The sequence below is a fragment of the Schistocerca cancellata genome, chromosome 12, assembly GCF_023864275.1.
Source record: "Schistocerca cancellata isolate TAMUIC-IGC-003103 chromosome 12, iqSchCanc2.1, whole genome shotgun sequence".
NCBI lineage: Eukaryota > Metazoa > Arthropoda > Insecta > Orthoptera > Acrididae > Schistocerca > Schistocerca cancellata.
In genome coordinates, this window is record NC_064637.1 from 99419315 (window position 1) to 99440115 (window position 20801).

Sequence of the window (20801 nt, forward strand, 5' to 3'; positions counted from 1 at the left end):
TCATTTCACATGATAATAGAAAAGAATGACACAACAGAATCAGTTCTTAAGAACTGAAATTTTAAGTATATTGAAATTGCAGCACATTAAAATGAAATATATTGTGAAGGGGATTTATAGGGACATATGCAGCTACACAAGGAAGTTTAAACAACACAACAGAATAAACATAGCCATATTTGCATCAAAGAATATTGAGAACTCAGAAATAAATATGCATGGTAATCTGACAGCTAGTGAATATGTAAGTAACTGACACTCTGTAACCTTTGACAATGACACCATAAAATGATTTGCATTCTAATGTCTAACCTCCTGTCATCACAGTACATTGAGTTGGAAAACATGATGACATGCCTGTGATTTAAAAAGCTGCAATAATGTGAATGCTAGGATCAAAAATTTTGTGACCGAACATCATTACTAAAGCTGTTGATTGAATGTTTAAAATGTGCTCCCAAAAATATCAGTGGCTGTTAACACAGTAACATAAAAGTTTGGCATCTACCAAAAGGCCTACATAAATCCAATCTCAGATTGTTTCTTCTGGAGAACTCCAATTATTCTCCTGGACTTTTAAGTAAAAAGTGGTCATGTATCTAAACGAAAAAGATTTTTTGTAATTATTAAATTAAAGTACAGTTTAGCAGTAACATGAGAACTATGAAAGCTAATGGCCTTGCCACAGTGGTAACAAGAGTCCCCATCACATTACCCAAGTTATGTCCGGCTTGGCTAACACCTTCTGGGTCTGCCAAGTGCTGTTGGCAAGTGGAGTGCATTCAGCCCTTGTGATGCCAATTGAGGAGCTACTTGATGAAGAAGTAGCGGAGCAAATCACGAAAACTAACAATGGCAGGAGAACAGTGTGCTGACCTCATGTCCTGCCATTTCCACATCTGGTGATGTCTAAGGATTGAGCAAGACACGGCAGTCTGTCGGTACCATGTCAGTACCATGTTCGGACGGTGTATTTTTATGAGTAGTACCGACAAGTAACATACTCACTTTCATAGAAATGGAGCTACTGTGCTGTGTCATAATCTGTATATGGAATACATTGTGCCATGCAGACGGACAACGTATATACACTGACGAACCAAAAAATTGTGACCACATGCTTATTAGTATTTTGGACCATCTTTGGAATGCAATATAGTTGAGATTCTGCTTGCTATGGATTTGACTTGTTCTTGGTAGGTTTACAGAGAGGTATGGCATCAGATGTCTATGTGCAGGTCATGCAATTGCTGTAAATTATGCACGAGTAATTTGTAGGCGCAGAGGTGGTTCCCAATAGCGTCCTAAATGAGTTACATAGTGTGCAGATCTAGAAAAGTGGCGCCCAGTGTTCAGTTGCTAATGTGCTACAGTACATTGCAAATATGTGCCTAAAACCATGGCCGGCCGTTGTGGCCGTGCGGTTCTGGGCGCTACTGTCTGGAGCCGAGCGACCACAACGGTCGCAGGTTCGAATCCTGCCTCGGGCAAGGATGTGTGTAATGTCCTTAGGTTAGTTAGGTTTAAGTTCTAAGTTATAGGGGACTGATGACCTCAGATGTTAAGTGCCATAGCGCTCAGAGCCATTTGAACCTAAAATCATGTCACTTCTCTTTGAATGCGAGCCGGAAATTGCACTAAACTTACACCATTTCTCTTCGAATGCGTGCAGGTTTTCAAATAAAATGGATGGAAACGTGTTCTGTCCGCCAGTTTCGAGTGCTGAAGTGGTTGTCAGCGATACTGCTTTAACCCAGAGTTGGGACACATCGGACTGTTTTTGACCGTGTATGCTCTAATGTGATGGCTTTTTCAGTGTAACATTTAAACATAACATTTGACCATGAAAACATCTTTACATTGCAGCGTCTATCTCTTATGCTACGGGTGATGTGGCGCATGCTGAAAATCGCAAAACTACCCTGTTTTTTCAAGTCAAAAACGGACTTCATTGCGATCTGCTTATAACTGTTTCCACAATGAAACTTTGTCTCGAAACCTGACAGAAAAACAGAAAATCCAAAGAGATTCTGGTCGTATGCGAAGTATGCTAGCGGCAAGACATAATCAATGCCTTCACGATAGCAATGGAGATACTATCGAAGACAGTGTTATTAAACAGAGTTAAACACAGCCTTCCGAAATGCCTTCACAAAAGAAGACGAAGTAAATATTCCAGGTTCGAATCAAGAACAACTGCCAACATGAGTAGATATTCTCGGAGTAGTGAAACAACTTAAATCACTTAATGAAAGCAAGTCTTCAGGTCCAAACTGTATACCAATTAGGTTCCTTTCAGAGTATTCTGATACAATAGCGCCACGCGTAACAATCGTATACGACCGTTCGCTCGACGAAAGATCCGTACCCAAAGACTGGAAAGTTGCACAGGGCACGCCGATATTCAAGAAAGGCTGTATGAGTAACCCACTAAATTACAGCCTCCTATCATTAACGTTGATATACAGTAGGATTTTGGAACATATATTGTGGTCGAACATTATGAATTACCTCGAACAGAACGGTCTTCTGATACACAGTCAACATGGATTTAGAAAACATCGTCCTCGTGAAACAACTAGCTCTTTACACACACGAAGTTTTGAGTGCTGTTGACGAGGGATTTCAAATTCATTCCATATTTCTGGATTTCCGGTAGGCCTTTGACAGTGTACCACACAAGCGGCTTTTAGTGAAATTGCGTGCTTACGAAATATCGGCTAAGTTATGTGACCGGATTTGTTATTTCCTGTCAGAGAAGTCACAGTTCGAAGTAACTAACGCAAAGTCATCGAGTAAAACAGAAGTAATTTATGGCGTTCCCAAAGGTCGTGTCATAGGCCCTTTGCTGTTCCTTATCTATATAAACGATTTGGGAGACAATCTGAGCAGCCGTCTTAGGTTGTTTGCAGATGATACTGTCGTTTATCGACTAGTAAAGTCATTATAAGGTGACAACTAACTACAAAACGATTTAGAAAAGTTACGTATATGGTGCGAAAACTGGCAATTGACCTTGAATAACGAAAAGTGTAATGTCATCCACATGAGTGCTAAAAGAAATCCGGGAAAACTTCGGCTATACAATAAATCAGTGAAATTTAAAGGCAGGAGAGCTTCTGTGAAGTTTGGAAGGTAGGAGGCGAGGCACTGATGGAATTAAAGCTGTGAGGACGGATTGTCACTCGTGTTTGGGTAGCTCACACGCAAAAGGCAAAGGTCCCGAGTTCGAGTCTCGGTCGGGCACACAGTTTTAATCTGACAGGAAGTATCAAATTTAAAGACCGTAAATTCAACTAAATACCTAGAAATTACAATAACGAAAAACTTAAATTGGAAGGAACATACAGAAAATATTTTGGGGAAGCCTAATCAAAGACTGAGATTTTTTGGCAGGACACTTACGAAATGTAACATATCTACTAAGGAGATTGCCTGCATTACGCTTGTCCGTCCTCTTTTAGAATACCGCTGCGCGGCGTGAAATCCTTACCAAATAGGTTTGACGGAGTACATCGGAAAAGTTCAAAGAAGGGCAGCACGTTTTATACTATCGCGAAATAGGGGACAGAGTGTCACTGAAATGATACAGGATCTGGGATGGACATCATTAAAACAGAGGCGTTTTTCGTTGCGGAGGAACCTTCTCACGAAAAAATCAACTTTCTCCTCTGAATGTGAAAATATTTTGTTGATGCCGACGTACATAGGGAGAAACGATCACCACGATAAAATAAGGGAAATCGGAGCTCGTACGGAAAGGTATACGTGTTTGCTCTTTCCCCGCGCGCTATACGAGATTGGAATAATAGAGAATTGTGAAGGTAGTTCGATGAACCCTCTGCCAGGCACTTACATATGATTTGCAGAATATCCAAATGCATATATATATATATATATATCCAAATGTACACACACACACACATATATATATATATATATGTGTGTGTGTGTACATTTGAATATATATATATATATATATATATATATATATATGTGTGTGTGTGTGTGTGTGTGTGTGTGTGTGTGTGTGTATGGTCAGGATGACGTTTAATTGCAACAGAATATTATCGGAAGGGGGAAAATAGTGTGAAAATTTATCGATAGATGGCGCTGTATGTGTCAGAATACATAAAGGAAAACACCTGTCATGCGCACGACCTATTGAAGTTGGTATAAACACGCTGGGTATACGGGTAATCGCGTCTGCAACGTTCGCCATGACTGTCTCAATGCAGGATCGCGCTCTGCTTGCAAAACCGTGTTACAACAATGATGACTGTGCCCACGTCGCTCTGCAGAAGTTCCGGACACTGAAGGGTTTGAAAAAAGTAATTTGTCCGACGACTACCGTAGGTCTCGAGAAAATGATTCGGAAATTTGAAAAGACGGGTTCTTTTGGTGTGCGACCTGGTAGAGAGACGAAACGAATTGATTCGACGTCGGTGGAAGCAGTGGCCACAGCAGTGCAGAGGAGACGAGTGGAGATGGGCAAACGTGTAGCGCACGGAGCATTGCCCAAACATTGGACATACCCGTGAGCACGGTGCGTAAAATCTTATGAAATATCCTTCTTTGCCATCCATTCAAAATTGCCCCTGCGCACAAGTTGCTTCGTGTTGACCTGCCAGCAAGAGAGACAATTGCTTTAGAATTTCTTGCTCGCATGGAAGTGAACAATGATTACCCGAGGAAGATTTTGTGGACAGACGAATCCCACTTCCATCTGACAGGATACGTCAATACACGGAATTGTCGAATATGGGGAACGGAAAATCCACACGAAAATCAACCAGTGCCACTTCATCCTGAAAAGGTCACTGTGTCGTGCGGGTATACGGCATCATTTATCGTAGGGCCATATTTTTTCGAAGAGACAGGTGCTTCCGGTCCTGTTACCTGTACCGTCACTGGTAAGCGCTGTGAGCGGCTTTTGGGCAACCACGTCAGCGTCGATGTGTGGCTGTGATCATTCTTATGCAAGATAGCGCACCTCCGCACATGGCAAAACCAATTAAGCAGCTGCTGAACTGCCAGTTCGGAAATGCTTAGAATTATCAGCCGCCATTTCCCTATAGCCTGGCCGTCCCGACCACCCGAACCTAATCCGTGTGACTTGGTTGTGGGGCTATCTGAAAGATGTTGTGTTCCGATTGAGAACTTAGCTGCATTGAAGGCGCGCATTGCGCAACACATTCTGTAAGTAACCCCGGAAACACTTCGATCAGTTGTGGAACATGCAGTTTCTCGATTTCAACTTGCAGAAAACGGTGGACAGCATATCGAACATGTTTTGCGCCAGTCACACGGACGTTAATAATCCGATTTGACTCTGACTGATGCTTTTTATGCCGTTTATAGCCTCAGGAGAATTAAAAACCGATTTTTCCAATCCGATGTGACATGACATTCCCGTGGTGGATGGGTTTACGTAAATAACAGTACATCATCTGTACACCCATGCACATTGAATAGTACAGTTTCTTTAACGTCAAACGTACAACTTAGGCGTTGTTGTATGATTCATTTGTCATTTGTAGTCGACCACTGTTAAATTATGATGCTTACAGCGCCATCTATTGCTACATTTTGTAACTATTTATTTTTCTTCTGCTATATGGTGTCCCCCTTCTCCGATAATATTCCGTTGCAATTTGACGTCATTCTGATCAGTGGTGTTATTTCTACAGTGGTTTGAAAGCTTAACTTAAATTATAATTACCCTGTATAAACACATTTTCGTTAGAAATATGTTACGGGGTTTAAAAAAAGGTATGAAGTGTTAACAACAGTTTTTTTGATATCTTATTGATAATTTTAAGTAGTTCACTGGTTTAGATAACTAGTTTACTTACTCACAGTTGAAAACATTGAAACAAAGACATATAATCCATTTATCTTCAGGTAATGCACTCAATATATGTTAGTGAAATATTAACTCATAAACAAAAGGATAATTGCCAGAATGAGATTTTCACTCTGCAGCGGAGTGTGCGCTGATATGAAACTTGCTGGCAGATTAAAACTGTGTGCCCGACCGACCATCTTTTTTTTTTGTTTTTTTTTGTTGTTTTTCTTTTAATCTCATTTTGTTCGCTTTCGTTCGTTAAATCTGCTCGGGGCGGACGTCGTAAGACACCCTTTTAAGTTCGTTGTATATCAGCGCACACTCCGCTGCAGAGTGAAAATCTCATTCTGGAAACATCCCGTAGGCTGTGGCTAAGCTATGTCTCCGCAATATCCTTTCTTTCAGGAGTGCTAGTTCTGCAAGGTTCGCAGGAGAGCTTCTGTAAAGTTTGGAAGGTAGGAGACTAGGTACTGGCAGAAGTATAGCTGTGAGTACCGGCCGTGAGTCGTGCTTCGGTAGCTCAGATGGTAGAGCACTTGCCCGCGAAAGGCAAAAGGTCCCAAGTTCGAGTCTCTGTCGGGCACACAGTTTTAATCTGTTAGGAAGTTTAAAAGGATAATTTGTCACTTTAGTTCATTTAGTTTTCATTGTATTTTCTCTGCCACAATCGACACAAAACATTTTATAAATTGTGCAATCTTCATGTAACGAAAACTTACATGTTACGCAACATAATTTTTTTCGCATCTTCAGGTTTAATTCTCCGGAATGCTTATACTTTTTTTTTTGTGTCGTCATCTGAGTCGTCGGGATCTGAAACGTTGTGCATGCCAAGTCGTTGGAATGAAAATACAAATAAAATAGAAATGTTTTCTCTTATTTAAAACTGTTACTTGATTTGTACGGCAATAATTCCTAGCGAAAAATGTGCGACGTATGTGTCGTGTTTTACTGCTGCATGTATCCCGTTCTGTAGAGAGCGATACGCCACACCTTATAAATTCATGACCTTGTTAGCCAAGATAGCTGCAAAATAATCAAACACGACCAATGCAGCGTGCTGTCAATACAACTCAAACATTTTCAAATACCTGATTGTTCAGCATACACCAAGGACTAGTCGTGACGCTGAAAACGGTTTTGAAGAGGTATTTATAGACTTAGCTCAGTTATTCCCCCATAGGCTATGCAAAACTTCCTCCATCGAATATGAACACTTTTATTGTGGGCTTGTGTGCACTGAGCAACTGCAGTGCCGATATGCGCATACTCAATTTGTGTTTTCCGAAGCTACGATGTGTGTGCGCAGTTTATACGGAATGCGGAGCCTCTCCCGGATTTACGCTAGGTTTAATGATGAAGCGTTGGCCGACATGCAATGGAAGATTGGTACAACATCGCTATGCGAGGTTCCGCAAAGGAAACTACACAAAGACTAAAACAAAATTTTAGAAACAACAACAGTTACAGCCAGCGGTATCAGAAATGCAGCAAAACATACGAATGTCGGGTGTTGATTCAGCTTAGGAGAGACCGATCACACAAAACCATGACGCGAGGGAGCCAAGAACGCAATGAATAGTTAGTGTTGAGATATTATCTACCTCTCCTCCTGGAAAGGTAGACGTCTCGTCAGGTGCTCCAGAAAGAGATTAGGTTAAACCAATGACTAAATTGTAAATAGGCCGTTTAGGTTTTTATGTTGGTGACGCCACGTAGTGCTCTGTATGAAAATCGCTCACTGCGCTGTGTGCAGTCTGTGGCTGGTTGGACTCATTGTTGGAGTATTCGCTTGTGTAGTGTTGGGCAGTTGGAGGTGAGCCGCCAGCAGTGGTGGATGTGGAGAGAGAGATTCCAGAGTATTGAGAGGTTACTATAAGCGGATGATCTAGACGAAAAAAGGAAATTTGTAAAGATGGAGTTCATATATATATATATATATATATATATATATATATATATATATATACGAGGGCTATCCACAAAGTACATTACGTTTTGGAATTAAAAATAAATAAAGTATTGGAATTTTTTGTTATTATATACAGATGAAAGCCACACTTAAATACTACTTTTCTACATAGTTGCCATTTAAATTAAGGCACTTATCGTAGCGATGGACGAGCTTGGAAATTCCTTCGTCGTAAAATTCGGCCGCCTGCGCCTTCAACCACGTGGTTACCTCTTCTCGAAGCTGTGCGTCGTCATCAAAACGCTGCACAGCCAACCACTTCTTCATTGCTGGGAATAAGTGGAAGTCGCTCGGTGCCAGGTCGGGACTGTACGGCGGATGAGGAAACAACTCCCACTTAAAAGATTCTAGAACTTGACGAGTGGCATTTGCCGTGTGGGCCCGGGCGTTGTCGTGAATCAGCAAGATCTTTGAGCCCAACTTTCCCCTGCGCTTGTTTTGTATTGCTCTTCTGAGGTTTTGCAGAGTTTGGCAATACCTTTGAGAGTATATTGTAGTGCCTCTTTCCAGGAAATCCACAAAAATCACAGCTTTTCTGTCCCAAAAGAGGTAACCACGTGGTTGAAGGCGCAGGCGGCCGAATTTTACGACGAAGGAATTTCCAAGCTCGTCCATCGCTACGATAAGTGCCTTAATTTAAATGGCAACTATGTAGAAAAGTAGTATTTAAGTGTGGCTTTCATCTGTATATAATAAAAAAAAATTCCAATACTGTATTTATTTTTAATTCCAAAACGTAATATACTTTGTGGATAGCCCTCGTATATATATACACCGGGTGATCAAAAAGTCAGTATAAATTTGAAATCTGAATACATCACGGAATAATGTAGTTAGAGAGGTACAAATTGACATACATGCTTGGAATGACATGGGGTTTTATTAGAACCAAAAAAATACAAACGTTCAAAAAAATGTCCGACAGATGGCGCTTCATCTGATCAGAATAGCAATAATTAGTATAACAAAGTAAGACAAAGCAAAGATGATGTTCTTAACAGGAAATGCTCAATATGTCCACCATCATTCCTCAACAATAGCTGTAGTCGACAAACAATGTTGTGAACAGCACTGTAAAGCATGTCCGGAGTATTGGTGAGGCATTGGCGTCGCATGTTGTCTTTCAGCATCCCTAGAGATGTCGGTCCAAGCATGACGAAAGTTGCGGCTGAGCTCACGATCATCACCAAACGACGCGTGCTAGAGATCTTTCACGCGTCTAGAAATATTTTGTTTTATTTTTGGTTCTAATAAAACCCCATGTCATTCTAAGCATGTGTGTTAATTTTTACCTCTCTATCTACATTATTCCGTGGTTTATTAAGTTTTCAAATTTATACTGACTTTTTGATCACCCAGTATATATGATGATTTTTGAACATTATTAAGGTAAATACATTGTTTGTTCTCTATCACAATCTTTCATTTGCTAACTAAGCCTATCAGTAGTTAGTGCCTTCAGTAGTTAGAATCTTTTATTTAGCTGGCAGTACTGGCGCTCGCTGTATTGCAGTAATTTGAGTAACGAAGATTTTTTGACGTAAGTGATTCATGAAGGGTATAGGTTATTGTTAGTCAGGGCCATTCTTTTGTAGGGATTATTGAAAGTCAGATTGCGTTGCGCTAAAAATATTGTGTGTCAGTTTAGTGATGATCAGAATAAGTAAAGAGAGAAATGTCTGAGTACGTTCAGTTTTGCTCAGCTGTTTGAAAATCAAATAACTTAAGAGGTTTTCGAGCACTGTCATTTTTAATTTTTTCTGACGTCTCAAAATTTAACACGGGAGAAGATAGTGCATACGAAGTAACACGAAGTGCCAGAAAATTTAAGTAGGCTCGTTCAGACTGCTTTTAAAACCGAGCGATCACTGTCCAGGATAAACGCGCTACTACACGACTGGTTAAGCTGCACTTCGGTCTTCCCTCAGGAGGAGCAAGTTACAAAATAGAGCGGCGCAAAGCAACAAGGTCCGGTCGATTTCGCAGTATAAGGTACACGAATACAACAGGACAATCTGTGGTGTTAACCGCAAGGCACCAACACTTGCTAGGTCGTAGGCTTCAAATCGGCCGCCGTCCGTGAGTACACATCGAACCCGCGAGTCGCCACTGTCGACGCTAGCAGACCGAGCGCCGCCACTCGGCTGGTCTTACGAGACAAGCTGGAGCAGTGGCTATTGCTACAGCCGACTTTAATTGGAATGGTTCCCTCGTTATAGTTTCAGAGATCTCACGTGCAGAGACGCTAGTTAGCACAGCCTTCAGCTAAGTCCGTAGCTACGACCTAGCCAGGCGCCACATACAGTTTATGCATCGACAATTGATCTGTATGTGTGAAGCAATCACAATTGTAAACAAGTACGCGCAGTTCAGTCTATAACTGCACTTGTAAATATTATTGTACAAAGTCATGATCGACGGTCACCGCCGATGCTCATTAAAGCTAAGTATTTAATTGTAGACCTGTGTACTAACTTTCTAATCACCTAAGATGTTCCAGATACGTCCCGTCAACTATTGATCCTCACGTCAGCCTACGTGATCAACGCGTGCAATTAATGGCCACACCTCTTGATCAGACTAAGAGTCAAATTGCGTGACTCTGCCGGGTCACCCTTTTTTCATGAGGCCTATACGAGGTGCATTCAAGTTCTAAGGCCTCCGATTTTTTTTCTCCGGACTGGAAAGAGATAGAAACATGCGCATTGTTTTCAAATGAGGCCGCATTCACTTTCAATACGTCCCAGAGATGGCAGCACCGTATGCCAGGTGGAATTTTACCGCCAGCGGCGAGAATGAGAACTGTTTTAAATACTTAAAATGGCGACGTTTTCCTTACTTGAACAGTGTGCAATCATTCGTTTTCTGAATTTGCGTGGTGTGAAACCAATTGAAATTCATCGACAGTTGAAGGAGACATGTGGTGATGGAGTTATGGATGTGTCGAAAGTGCGTTCGTGGCTGCAACAGTTTAATGAAGGCAGGACATCGTGTGACAACAAACCGAAACAACCTCGGGCTCGCACATGCCGGTCTGACGACATGATCGAGAAAGTGGAGAGAATTGTTTTGGGGGATTGCCGAATGACTGTTGAACAGATCGCTCCAGAGTTGGCATTTCTGTGGGTTCTGTGCACACAATCCTGCATGACGACCTGAAAATGCGAAAAGTGTCATCCAGGTGGGTGCCACGAATGCTGACGGACGACCACACGGCTGCCCGTGTGGCATGTTGCCGAGCAATGTTGACGCGCAACGACAGCATGAATGGGACTTTCTTTTCGTCGGTTGTGACAATGGATGAGACGTGCATGCCATTTTTCAATCCAGAAACAAAGCGCCATTCAGCTCAATGGAAGCACACAGATTCACCGCCACCAAAAAAATTTCGGATAACCGCCAGTGCTGAAAAAATGATGGTGTCCATGTTCTGGGACAGCGAGGGCGTAATCCTTACCCATTGCGTTCCAAAGGGCACTACAGTAACAGGTGCATCCTACGAAAATGTTTTGAAGAACAAATTCCTTCCTGCACTGCAACAAAAACGTCCGGGAAGGGCTGCGTGTGTGCTGTTTCACCAAGACAACGCACCCGCACATCGAGCTGACGTTACGCAACAGTTTCTTCGTGATAACAACTTTGAAGTGATTCCTCATGCTCCCTACTCACATGACCTGGCTCCTAGTGACTTTAGGCTTTTCCAACAATGAAAGACACTCTCCGTGGCCGTACATTCACCAGCCGTGCTGCTATTGCCTCAGCGATTTTCCAGTGGTCAAAACAGACTCCTAAAGAAGCCTTCGCCGCTGCCATGTAATCATGGCGTCAGCGTTGTGAAAAATGTGTACGTCTGCAGGGCGATTACGTCGAGAAGTAACGCCAGTTTCATCGATTTCGGGTGAGTAGTGAATTAGAAAAAAAATCGGAGGCCTTAGAACTTGAATGCACCTCGTAGTTCCACCTCATACATAACACAATCAACATCCTCACCACTGACGTCTTTAACAGGCAATAATCAGCAACATCAATAAAAGCGGGGTTAACAGGTTACACCTAATGTGATTCTTTAAGTTTTCCCGGCGTACTGAGTATTCTATGAAGTTTCGGGATTGCGGCCGGATCATGTTGTCGTCTTGCCACAAGATTTCGGCTGGCAGCCGTACAGCCATCTTCAGGTGAATGTTTGCCATTGTCAGTGGCGAACACTTACAAGAAGATTCGCCGTACTGTTGCCAGCCCAAAAAATTGTGGCAAGATGTTAACATGATCTGGCTGCAGTCCCGAAACGTGATAGTACGAGGCGTGTTTTTTTAAGTAAGTACCGTTTTGAAATGAATAAAAGACGTCCTAAGATATCTCAATAATTTTATTTTTACATGAAAGCCTGTACGTTAATCTACACACTGACGCAATTACAGTCTGATTCTTCCTTGTTTACGTTGTGTACTGAGTGTTTAAGATGCCTCCGAGAATCGTGAGTCCTGCCGACTGTGAAGTACGGGCTGTTATGGTTCAAATGGCTCTGAGCACTATGGGACTCAACTGCTGAGGTCATTAGTCCCCTAGAACTTAGAACTAGTTAAACCTAACTAACCTAAGGACATCACAAACATCCATGCCCGAGGCAGGATTCGAACCTGCGACCGTAGCGGTCTTGCGGTTCCAGACTGCAGCGCCTTTAACCGCACGGCCACTTCGGCCGGCACGGGCTGTTATAAGATTTATTAGTGCTAAAGGCCTAAAAGCAATCGATGTTCATCGTGAGATCTGTTCAGTTTACGGAGGAAACATTATGAGTGATGGAATGGTAAGAAAGTGGGTGAGAGCATTTAAAGATGGCCGCACGAATGTGCATGATGAACAACGGAGTGGGCGTCCTTTGGTCGTTAATGAAATTTTGGTGCAGGAAGTGGACAATAAGGTGAGAGACCTTTACGATTTCCTCCTTGCGGGATGACTTTCCTAATGTTTCTCGTAGTGTTTTGTATGGCACTGAGACCGAGCACTTGAATTACCGAAAATTGTTCGCACGTTGGGTACCGAAAATGTTGACGGATGCCGGCCGGTGTGGCCGTGCGGTTCTAGGCGCTTCAGTCTGGAACCGCGAGACCGCTATGGTCGCAGGTTCGAATCCTGCCTCGGGCATGGATGTGTGTGATGTCATTAGGTTAGTTAGGTTTAAGTAGTTCTAAGTTCTAGGGGACTGATGACCTCTAATGTTAAGTCCCATAGTGCTTAGAGCCATTTGAACAATTTGTCTGGGTCATTTTGTATCAAGCTACAGGCATTTATCTTCGACACCTTCCCGTACCTCAGCATCATCAGCGAACAACCGCAGATTTCTTGTCCACCCTGTCCGACAGATCATTTTTGTATATAGAAAATATCAGGGATCCTATCATACTTCATTGGGGCACTCCTTATGCTACCCTTGTCTCTGATGAACACTCGCCGTCGTGAACAACATACTAGATTCTACGACTTACGAAGTTATTGGGCCAGTCACTTTCCAGGGAGCCTATTCCGTGTGCACGTTCCTTCGTTAAGCAGTCGGGTAACGTGTCGAATGCTTTTCGGAAACCTAGAAATATGGAATCTCCCTGTTGCCCTTCATCCATAGTTCGCAATATATGAGAAAAGAGCAAGCTGGGTTTCGCAGAAGCGATGCTTTCTAAAGACGTGCTGACACGTGGACATGACCTTTTTAAGTCCCTAGGAAATTTAAAACACACATCAAAAAGAGTATTGCATCATCCCAGTTCCCAGAACTTCTGAAGATTGACTATGACTACAGATATTGTATCACAGACACACGCCCTTTGACTGTTCAGAGATGTCACTAAACCCTTCCAGAGACGTAAACAACAATGCATGAACAGCGCCTGTTGGACGGATGGGGTCCGACAGACGATCAGTTCCAGTCCACCAAGAAGGAGGTACAAGGCTCTTGTTGTCTGTAGTTCAACCATGCCTAGACGGTCAATGCCGCGGTTCGATCGCGTCCGCGTTGTTACTTTGTGCCAGGAAGGGCTCTCAACAAGGGAAGTGTCCAGCGGTCACGATGGGAACAAAAGCGAAGTTGTTCGGACATGGAAGAGATACAGAGGGACAGGAACTGTCGATGACATGCCTCGCTCAGGCCGCCCAAGTGCTACTACTGCAGTGGATGACCGCCCAATAGGCTGCATGATGTGCTACTTCATTCCCGACGTCCATGGTCCATTTTTGCAACCACGACACCATGCAGCGCTGTGCAGATGGACCCAACAAGATGCCGAATGGACCGCGCAGAATTGGCATCACGTTCTCTTCACCGATGAGTGTCGCATATGCCTTCAACCAGACATTCGGCGGAGACGTGTTAGGAGGCAACCTGGTCAGGCTGAACGCCTTAGACACACTGTCCAGCGATTAGAGCAAAGTGGAGGTTCCCTGCTGTTTTGGGGTGGCATTAGGTGGGGCCGACGTACGCCGCTGGTCGTCATCGAAGGCGCCGTAATGACTGTAGGACACATGAATGCCATCCTCTAACCGATAGTGCAACCATATCGGCAGCATGTTGGCGAGGAATTCGTCTTCATGGACGCCAATTCGCGCCCCCATCGTGCACATCTCGTCCCTCAGGATAACACATAGAGTGGCCAGCTTGTTCTCCGGACCTTAACCCTATCGAACGTGCCTGGGATGGATTGAAAAGGGCTGTTTATGGACGACATGACCAACCAACCACTCTAAGGGATCTACGCCGAAACGCCGTTGAGGAGTGGAACAATCTGGACCAACAGTGCCTTGATGAAGTTGAGGATAGTATGCCACGACGAATACAGGGATGCATCAATGCAACAGGACGTGCCACGGGGTATTAGAGGTACCGGTGTGTACAGGAATCTGGACCACCACCTCTGAAGGTCTCGCTGTTTGGTGGTACAACATGGTTTTCATGCGGAATAAATACGGCGGAAATGAAGTTTACGTTGATCTCTATTCCAATTTTCTGTACAGGTTCCGGAACTCTTGGAACCGAGGTGATGCAAAACTTTTTTGATGTGTGTATATTAGAACTCAGAACATGTTCTAGAATTCTGCAGCAAACCGATGTTAAGGATATTGGTCTGTAACTCTGCGGGTCCGCTCTCTTAGTCTTCTTATATACAGGAGTCACTTGCGCTTTTTTCTAGTTGCTTGGCAGTTTGCGCTGGTCGAGAGATTCGCGATAGATGCAAACTAAGTAAGGAACCAATGACGTAGAGTAGAGAATAGGGATTCCATCCGGACCGGGCAGGCAAGCTATCAAAATCTGTCGTACATAGAATAGCCTTGTATGAACAGCAGGGCTTTTAATCAGAGAACACTTACGAGGTGCATTCAAGTTCTAGGGCCTCCGATTTTTTTTATAATTAACTACTCATCCGAAATCGATGAAACTGGCGTTACTTCTCGACGTAATCGCCTTGCAGACGTACACATTTTTCACAACGCTGACGCCATGATTCCATGGCAGCGGCGAAGGCTTCTTTAGGAGTCTGTTTTGACCACTGGAAAATCGCTGAGGCAATAGCAGCACGGCTGGTGAATGTGCGGCCACGGAGAGTGTCTTTCATTGTTGGAAAGAGCCAAAAGTCACTAGAAGCCAGGTCAGGTGAGTAGGGAGCATGAGGAATCACTTCAAAGTTGTTATCACGAAGACACTGTTGCGTAACGTTAGCTCGATGTGCGGGTGCGTTGTCTTGGTGAAACAGCACACGCGCAGCCCTTCCCGGACGTTTTTGTTGCAGTGCAGGAAGGAATTTGTTCTTCCAAACATTTTCGTAGGATGCACCTGTTACCGTAGTGCCCTTTGGAACGCAATGGGTAAGGATTACGCCCTCGCTGTCCCAGAACATGGACACCATCATTTTTTCAGCACTGGCGGTTACCCGAAATTTTTTTGGTGGCGGTGAATCTGTGTGCTTCCATTGAGCTGACTGGCGCTTTGTTTCTGGATTGAAAAATGGCATCCACGTCTCACCCATTGTCACAACCGACGAAAAGAAAGTCCCATTCATGCTGTCGTTTCGCGTCAACATTGCTTGGCAACATGCCACACGGGCAGCCGTGTGGTCATCCGTCAGCATTCGTGGCACCCACCTGGATGACACTTTTCGCATTTTCAGGTCGTCGTGCAGGATTGTGTGCACAGAACCCACAGAAATGCCAACTCTGGAGGCGATCTGTTCAACAGTCATTCGGCGATCCCCGAAAACAATTCTCTCCACTTTCTCTATCATGTCGTCAGACCGGCTTGTGCGAGCCCAAGGTTGTTTCGGTTTGTTGTCACACAATGTTCTGCCTTCATTAAACTGTCGCACCCACGAACGCACTTTCGACACATCCATAACTCCATCACCACATGTCTCCTTCAACTGTCGATAAATTTTAATTGGTTTCACACCACGCAAATTCAGAAAACGAATGATTGCACGCTGTTCAAGTAAGGAAAACGTCGCCATTTTAAGTATTTAAAACCTCATTCTCGCCGCTGGCGGTAAGATTACATCTGCCGTACGGTGCTGCCATATCTGGGACGTATTGACAATGAACGCAGCCTCATTTTAAAACAATGCGCATGTTTCTATGTCTTTCCAGTCCGGAGAAAAAAAATCGGAGGCCTTAGAACTTGAATGCACCTCGTACTATACAGGAAGGCAGAGCAGTATTGCTCTGTAGAACCTAGTTAAATATCAGCTACCATCTGTACAGCTGGCGACCGTTATGATTCTTGTAGGATTCTGGCAGGATCTGTTACAGCGGAGCCATTGACTGACCGTCGGATTAACCCGTCACTTAAAAGCACCACAGAAACTGAACTGTGGTTCGAATGATTGGTACCCCTTGACTGTGAGGTCGCAGATTCAATCTTTAGTAAACTCATTTGAAAGTGTTGTGTTAATAATTATGACAGGAAAAATATTATCCGCTAATGATCCACCATGTGCATCAGGAGGGCGACAGAAAATGAGTGTCCATGAGCTGCTGATATCAACCTTGTATGTGGTGTATGTATTACGCTTCCACAAAATTGACATCGCCGACATTCAAGAATTGTTCGGAACAATCCATTAACTTGCACCATGAACTCCGAATAAAAATGACGAGCCACAGAGATCACGAAGGGTCACACCATCAAGATCGAAGGTGAGTTACTGTGAGTTGCAAACCGTGCATGACGTTCAGTTATGTATCCCCTCTTAAGGAATGCAAATAGAATCATATTGGTGAAACGAGGTGATGCGAACTGACGGAATGTGATGGCATGCAGCCATACAGCCATGTAGTGATACTGGCTATACTTTAAGGTTTAGCTGCAGATAATGCGGTAATATGTTTTATAGGCACGGAAAAAGCAAACATCCAGAGCCTGAAGTTATCCAGTGGATTCGAGGTGGTATGAATTGCAATCTCACACACTTTTAAGGAGGGATAGTTTTCTTTAAAGCAGTGTGATTTTTATACGCAGACCAGGAACTAAGCAAAAGCAATTTATTTTGACCGGCTATTGGCCAAAAGCAGTTCTCTTACCACAGCTGTAGTTCTCTTACTCCCATTTTTCCACTCTTGCTTACTGTGACGTAAATATTCCCTACTGCTACATCTACATCTATACTGCGCAAGCCACCTGACGGTGTGTGGCGGAGGGTACCTTGCGTACCTCTATCGGTTCTCCCTTCTATTCCAGTCTCGTACTGTTCGTGGAAAGAAAGATTGTCGGTATGCCTCTGTGTGGGCTCTAATCTCTCTGATTTTATCCTCATGGCCTCTTCGCAAGATGTACGTAGGAGGGAGCAATATACTGCTTGACTCCTCGGTGAAGGTATGTTCTCGAAACTTGAACAAAAGCCCGTACTGAGGTACGGAGCGTCTCTCTTGCAGTCTTCCACTGGAGTTTATCTATCATCTCCCTTACGCTTTCGCGATTACTAAATGATCCTGTAACGAAGCGCGCTGCTCTCCATTGGATCTTCTCTAATCTCTTCTATGAAACGTATCTGGCACGGATCCCACACCGGTTAGCAGTATTCAAGCAGTGGGCGAACATGTGTACTGCTTCCTTTTTTTTCGGATTGTTTCAATGAATCTCAGTCTGGCATCTGCTTTACCGACTCTTAATTTTATATGGTCATTCCATTTTAGATCACTCCTAATGCCTACTCCCAGATAATTTATTAAATTAAGTGCTTCCAGTTGCTGATCTGCTATATTGTAGCTAAATGATATGGGATCTTTCTTTCTATGTATTCGCAGACCATTACACTTGTCCACATTGAGATTGAATTGCCATTCCCTGCACCATGCGTCAATTCGTTGTAGATCCTCCTGCATTTCAGTACAATTTTCCATTCTTGCAACCTCTCGATATACTACAGCATCATCCGCAAAAATCCTTAGTGAACTTCCGATGTTATCCACAAGCTCATTTACCTATATTGTGAATAGCAACGGTCCTACTCCCCTGCGGCACACCTGAAATCACTCTTACTTCGGAGGACTTCTCTCCATTGAGAATGACATGCTGCGTTCTGTTATCCAGGAACTCTTCAATCCAATCACACAATTGGTCTGATAGTCCATATGCTCTTACTTTGTACATTAAACGGCTGTGGGGAACTGTGTCGAACGCGTTGCGGAAGTCAAGAAACACGGCATCTACCTGGGAACCTGTGTCTATCGCCCTCTGAGTCTCGTGGACGAATAGCGCGAGCTGGATTTCACACGATCGTCTTTTCCGAATCCCATGCTGATTCCTACAGAGTAGATTTCTAGTCTCCAGAAAAGTCATTATACTCGAACATTATACGTGTTCCAAAATTCTACAACTGATCGACGTTAGAGATGTAGTAGTTGTATAGTTCTGCACATCTGTTCGACGTCCCTTCATGAAAACGGGGATGACCTGTGCCCTTTTCCAAACTTTTGGAACGCTACGCTCTTCTAGAGGAGGAGGAGGAGGATATTAGTGTTTAACGTCCCGTCGACAACGAGGTCATTAGAGACGGAGCGCAAGCTCGGGTGAGGGAAGGATGGGGCAGGAAATCGGCCGTGCCCTTTCAAAGGAACCATCCCGGCATTTGCCTGAAGCGATTTAGGGAAATCACGGAAAACCTAAATCAGGATGGCCGGAGACGGGATTGAACCGTCGTCCTCCCGAATGCGAGTCCAGTGTGCTAACCACTGCGCCACCTCGCTCGGTACGCTCTTCTAGAGACCTTCTCGCGGAAGATCACGCACACGAGAAAGAATAGTTGGAGCAGAACTTCAGCTTCTAGCAGGGACAATAAATAACTTCCAGCGAATTTATCATGCAGATTAAAAATTGGCATAATTGTCTACGAAAGGCATTGATGTTAGCTGATCTTGAGACAACTGCCTTGGTAGCTCCAATTCACAGGTCATGTCGAGTTCCTCTTCAAACCCAGACTGGTAGGAGATAAAAACAAATTCCTCACTGGACGACGAGATAAGTTTGTTTACCTCATCTACAAATTTTCGGGCCCATTCCCCAGTTTGCCGTGCATCGTCAGGTTGACGCTTGTTTGAAATTTCGTCATCTTTCAATTCTGTTGCACTGATTGCAGTTATGCAACCATCCACTGCTTCCTTTCAAATCAGTGTAATCTCGGTTGCCCGCAGTTTGGTGTGCATACGTAGTTGGTCATTATCAATCAGTACGTCCTGAAACAGTATCGTGCATTCTCGAAACGCGAAAACAGCAGTTTTTGTAAGAAGTGCGCCATGTCATCCCTTGAATACCAGTAGTTTTTGTTATGCATCAGAGGAACAGATCGTTGACACCTTTACTGCGGGACGGATACAAGCTGGCGGCGGTTCCATTGCTCTCTGGGAAACATTCACGTGGGGATGCAAGGGTCCCCTGACGCTCTCGCAAGTATAGCATCGCTTCTTGAAAAAAGTAAAATAGGTGAGTACAGTGGAGCCACTACACGTGCGCAGAGAATTGTAATTACTATTACCTCTGTACTGTAGTATATAAGAAAAGATTTCATTGTCTCCTCCGTCTTCTTCTTCTTCTTTGTCTGCCGTGCCTGGTTGGTTCTGATGTTGCATTTCGATTACGGTATGTAAAGAATTATTTCTACTGTATGTAGTGACTTTAGAATTTCTGCTAAATATATACACTATTGGCCATTGAAATTGCTACAACATGAAGATGACGTGCTACAGACGCGAAATTTCACCGACAGGAAGAAGATGCTCTGATATGCAAATGATTAGCTTTTCAGAGCATTCACACAAGGTTAGCGCCGGTGGCGACACCTACAACGTGCTGACATGTGGAAACTTTCCAACCGATTTCTCATAACAGCAGTTGACCGGCGTTGCCTGGTGAAACGTTGTTGTGATGCCCCGTTTAAGGAGGAGAAATGCGTACCATCACGTTTCCGACTTTGATAAAGGTCGGATTGTAGCCTATCGCGATTGCGGTTTGTCGTATTGCTGCTCCCGTTGGTCGAAATCCAATGACTACTAGCAGAATATGGAATCGGTGGGTTCAGGAGGGTAATACGGAACGCCGTGCTGGATCCCAACGGCCTCATATCACTAGCAGTCGAGATGACAGGCGTCTTATCCGCATGGCTGTAACGGATGGTGCAGCCATGTCTCGATCCCTGAGTCAACAGATGGGGACGTTTCCAAGACAACAACCACCTGCACGAACAGTATGACGACGTTTGCAGCAGCATGGACTAACAGCTCGGAGACCGTGGCTGCGGTTACCCTTGCCGCTGCATCACAGATAGGAGCGTCTGCGATGGTGTACTCAACGACGAACCTGGGCGCACCAATGGCAAAACGTCATTTTTTCGGATGAATCGAGGTTCTGTTTACAGCATCATGATGGTCGCATCCGTCTTTGGTGACATCGCCGTGAACGCACACTGGAAGCATGTATTCGTCATCGCCATACTGGCGTATCACCCGGCG